The sequence below is a fragment of the Somniosus microcephalus genome, unplaced genomic scaffold (genome assembly GCF_052327205.1).
Source record: "Somniosus microcephalus isolate GS21.2 unplaced genomic scaffold, FLI_Smic_1.0 unresolved_chr5, whole genome shotgun sequence".
In the NCBI taxonomy this organism is placed as follows: Eukaryota; Metazoa; Chordata; class Chondrichthyes; order Squaliformes; family Somniosidae; genus Somniosus; species Somniosus microcephalus.
In genome coordinates this window covers 27,614,816-27,620,248 of record NW_028225183.1, presented here as the reverse complement: position 1 = coordinate 27,620,248, position 5,433 = coordinate 27,614,816, and positions in this window count along the sequence as shown.

The following is a 5,433-nucleotide window of genomic DNA, read 5'->3' as shown; positions in this document are numbered from 1 at the left end:
AGTGTAAAGCTCTTCTCACACATTCCAATCAATCCCTTCCGGGGTCAGAGTGTAAAGCTCCTCTCGCACATTCCAATCTATGCGTCCCGGGGTCAGAGTGTAAAGCTCCTCTCACACATTCCAAACAATCCTTATCGGTGTCAGAGTGTAAAGCTCGACTCACACATTCCAATCATTCCGTCCAGGATCAGAGTGTAAAGCTCCTTTCACACATTCCAATTAATCCCTCCCTGGGTCAGAGTGAAAAGCTCCTCTCACACTGTCCAATCAATCCCTCCCGTGGTCAGAATGCAAAGCTCCTCTCACATTATCCAATCAATCCATCCTGGGGTCAGAATGCAAAGCTCCTCTCACACATTCCATTCAATCCCTCCCGGTGTTAGAGAGTAAAGCTCCTCTCACGCATTCCAATCAATCCCTCCCGGTGTAAGAGTGTATAGCTCCTCTCACACATTCGTATCCAGCCCTCCCGGGGTCAGAGTGTAAAGCTCCTCTCACATTGTCCAATCAATCCCTCCCGGGGTCATAGTGTAATGCTCCTCTCACACTGTCCAATCAATCCCTCCCGGGGTCGGAGTGTGAATCTCCTCTCACACATTCCAACCAATCCCTCGCGTGGTCAGAGTGTAATGCTCCTCTCACACTGTCCAATTAATCCCTCCCGGGGTCAGAGTGTGAATCTCCTCTCGCACATTCCAATCAATCCCTCCCGTGGACGTGTGTAAAGCTCCTCTCACACTTTCCAATCAATCCCTCCCGCTGTCAGAGTGTAAAGCTCCTCTCACACATTCGAATCCATCCCACCCGGGGTCAGAGTGTAAAGCTCCTCTCACACATTCCAATTAATCCCTCCCGGGGTCAGTGTGTAAAGCTCCTCTCACTCATTCCAATCAATCCGTCGTGGGGTCAGAGTGTAAAGCTCCTCTCACACATTCCAATCAATCCCTCCCGGGGTCAGTGTGCAAAGCTCCTCTCACACATTCCAATAAATCCCTCCCGGGGTCAGTGTGTAAAAATCCTCTCACACATTCCAATACATCCCTCCCGGGGTCAGAGTGTAAAGCTCCTCTAACACATTGTCCAAACAATCCCTCCCGGGGTCAGAGTGTAAAGCTCCTCTCACACACTCCAATCAATCCCTCCCGGGGTCAGAGTGAATAGCTCTTCTCACACATTCCAATCTATCCCTCCCGGGGTCAGAGTGTAAAGCTCCTATCACACATACCAATCAATCCCTCCCGGGGTCAGCATGTATAGCTCCTCTCTCACATTCCAATCAAGTCCTCCCTGGGTCAGAGTATAAAGGTCCTTCCACACATTCCAATCAATCACTCCCGGGGTCAGAGTGTAAAGCTCCTGTCACACATTCCAATCAATCCCAACCGTGGTCAGAGTGTAAAGCTCCTCTCACACATTCGAATCAATCCCTCCCGGGGTCAGAGTGCAAAGCTCATCTCACACATTCCAATCAAACCCTCCCGGGCTTAGAGTGTAAAGCTCCTCTCACACATTCCATTCAATACCTCCCTGGGTCTGAGTGTAAAGCTCATCTCACTCTGTCCAATTAATCCCTCCCGGGTTCAGAGTGTAAAGCTCCTCACACACATTCCAATCAATCCCTCCCGATGTCAGAGTGTAAAGCTCCTCTCACACATTTCAATCAATCCCTCCCGGGGTAAGTGTGTAAAACTTCTCTCACACATTCCAATTAATCCCTCCCGGGTTCAGAGTGTCAAGCTCCTCTCACACATTCCAATCAATCCCTCCCGTGGTCAGAGTGTAAAGCTCCTCACACACATTCCAATCAATCCCTCCCGAGTTCAGAGTGTAATGCTCCACTCACACAATCCAATCTATCCCTCCAGGGGTCAGAGTGTAATGCTCCACTCACACATTCCAATCTATCCCTCCCGGGGTCAGAGTGTAAAGCTCCTCTCACACATTCCAATCTATCTCTCCCGGGGTCAGCGTGTATAGCTCCTCTCACACACTCCAATCTATCCCTCCCGGGGTCTGAGTGTAAAGCTCATCTCACACATTCCAATCAAACCCTCCCGGGCTTAGAGTGTAAAGCTCCTCTCACACATTCCATTTAATCCCTCCTGGGGTCAGCGTGTATAGCTCCTCTCTCACATTCCAATCAATCCCTCCCGGGGTCAGAGTGTAAAAGTCCTCTCACACATTCCAATCAATCCCTCCCGGGGTCAGAGTGTAAAGATCCTCTCATACTGTCCAATCAATCACTCCCGGGATCGGAGTGTAAAGCTCCTCTCACTTTCCAATCTATCCCCCCGGGGTCATTGTCTAAAGCTCCTGTCACACATTCCAATCAATCCCACCCGTGGTCAGAGTGTAAAGCTCCTCTCACACATTCCAATCAATCCCTCCCGGGGTCAGAGTGCAAGGCTCCTCTCACACATTCCAATCAATCCCTCCCGGGGTCAGAGTGTAAAGCTCCTCTCACACTTTCCAATCAATCCCTCCCTGGGTCAGAGCGTAAAGCTCCTCTCACACTTTCCAATCAATCCCACCCTGGGTCAGAGTGCAAAGGTCCTCTCACACTGTCCAAACAATCCCTCGAGGGGTCAGAGTGCAAAGCTCCTGTCACACATTCCAATCTATCCCTCCCGGGGTAAGAGTGTAAAGCTCCTCACACACATTCCAACCATCCCTCCCGGGGTCAAAGTCTAAATCTCCTCTCGCACATTCCAATCAATCCCTCCCGTGGTCAGAGTGCAAAGCTCCTCTCGCACTATCCAATCAAGCACTCCCGGGGTCAGAGTGTAAAGCTCCTCTCACACATTCGAATCAATCCCTCCCGGGGTCTGAGTGTAAAGCTCATCTCACTCTGTCCAATGAATCCCTCCCGGGGTCAGAGTGTAAAGCTCTTCACACACATTCCAATCAATCACTCCCGGGGTCAGAGTGTAAATCTCCTCTCACACATTCCAATAAATCCCTCCCGGGGTCAGAGTGTAAAGCTCCTCTCACACTGTCCAATCAATCCCTGCCGGGGTCAGAGTGTAAAGCTCCTCTCACACATTCCAATCTATCCCTCCCGTGGTCAGAGTGCAAATCTCCTCTCTCACTGTCCAATCTATCCCCCCGGGTTCAGAGTGTAAAGCTCCTCTCACATATTCCAATCAATCCCTCCCGGGGTCAGAGTGTAAAACTCATCTCACTCTGTCCAATCAATCCCTCCCGGGGTCAGAGTGCAAAACTCCTCTCAGACATTCCAATCAATCCCTCCCGGGGTCAGAGCGTAAAGCTCCTCTCACACATTCCAATCAATCCCTCCCGGGGTCAGAGTGTAAAGCTCCTCTCTCACATTCCAATCAATCCCTCCCGCGGTCAGAGTGTAAAGCTCCATGCACACATTCCTATTAATCCCTCCCAGGGTCAGAGTGTAAAGCTCCTCTCACACTGTCCAACCAATCCCTCCAGGGGTCAGAGTGTAAAGCTCCTGTCACACATTACAATCTATCCCTCCCGGGGTCAGAGAGTAAAGCTCCTCTCACACTTTCGTATCAAACTCTCGCGGGGTCAGAGGGTAAAGTTGTTCTAACACATTCCAATCAATCCCTCCCGCTGTCAGAGTGTAAAGCTCATCCCACACATTCGAATCCATCCCTCCCGGGGTCAGAGTGTAAAGCTCCTCTCACACATTCCAATCAATCCCTTCCGGAGTCAGATTGTAAAGCTCCCCTCACATATTCGGATCAATCCCTCCCGGTGTCAGATAGTAAAGCTCCTCTCACACTTTCCAATCAATCCCTCCCTGGGTCATAGCGTAAAGCTCCTCTCACACTGTCCAATCAATCCATCCCGGGGTCAGAGTGTAAAGCTCGCCTCACACTATCCAAACAATCCCTCCAGTGGTCAGAGTGTAAAGCTCCTGTCACGCATTCCAATCTATCCCTCCCGGGGTCAGAGAGTAAAGCTCCTCTCACACATTCGAATCAAACCATCCCGGGGTCAGAGTGTAAAGCTGTTCTCACACATTACAGTCAATCCCCCCCGCTGTCAGAGTGTAAAGCTCCTCTCACACATTCGAATCCTTCCCTCCCAGGGTCAGAGTGTAAAGCTCCTCTCACACATTCCAATCAAACCCTCCCGGAATCAGAGTGTGAATCTCGTCTCACACTTTCCACTCAATCCCTCCTGGGGTCAGAGTGTAAAGCTCCTCTTACACATTCGAATCGATCCCTCTCGGGGTCAGAGTGTAAAGCTCATCTCACACATTCCAATCAATCCCTCCCGGGGTCAGAGTGTAAAGTTCCTCTCACACTGTCCAATCAATCCCTCCCGGGTTCAGAGTATAAAGCTCCTCTCACACATTCCAATCAATCCCTCCCGGGATCAGAGTCTAAGGCTCCTCTCACACTGCCCCAAAGATAGGGCGTATAAAATAGCCAAAAAAAGCGCCAGAGCGGAAGATTGGGAACAGTTTAAGATAGAGCAAAGGAGGGCAAAGGGCATAATCAAGAGGGGCAAAATAGCTTACGAAAACAAGCTGGCGGAAAATATAAAAACTAACTCCAAAAGCTTTTATAAGTATATCAAAAGGAAAAGACTGGTGAAAACCAAAGTTGGTCCATTGCAGTCAGATACGGGGGAATATATAATGGGAAATAAGGAAATGGCAGATCAACTCAATGCATACTTTGGGTCAGTCTTTACGAAGGAAGACACAAAAAACCTCCCTGGGATATCGGGAAAAATAGGGACATTGGCAAAGGAGGAACTGACGCAAATCAATATCTCTAAGGATATGGTGTTAAGGAAGCTAAAGGGATTGAAGGTGGACAAATCCCCAGGGCCTGATAACATGCATCCTAGGGTACTGAAGGAGGTGGCCCTAGAGATAGCGGATGCACTAAGGATGATTTTTCAGAATTCATTAGACTCGGGAACAGTGCCGATGGATTGGAGGGTAGCTAACGTTACCCCACTATTCAAAAAGGGGGGTAGGGAAAAAGCAGGTAATTACAGACCTGTAAGCCTTACATCAGTTGTGGGCAAAATGCTGGAGTCCATCATTAAGGATGAAATAGCGGAGCACTTAGCAAATGGGGACAGGATAGGACAGAGTCAACATGGATTTACAAAGGGTAAATCGTGCTTGACTAATCTATTGGAATTTTTTGAGGGAGTAACTGGTAGAATAGATGGGGGAGAGCCAGTAGATGTGGTGTACCTGGACTTCCAAAAGGCCTTCGATAAGGTCCCACATAAAAGATTAGCATGGAAAATTGAGGCTCATGGGATAAAGGGGAAAGTTTTGGCGTGGATAGGGAACTGGCTGTCAGATAGAAAACAGAGAGTTGGAATAAACGGCTCATTTTCTGAATGGCAGGCAGTAACAAGTGGGGTACCACAGGGATCTGTCCTGGGCCCCCAGCTGTTCACAATTTACATTAATGACCTGGATCA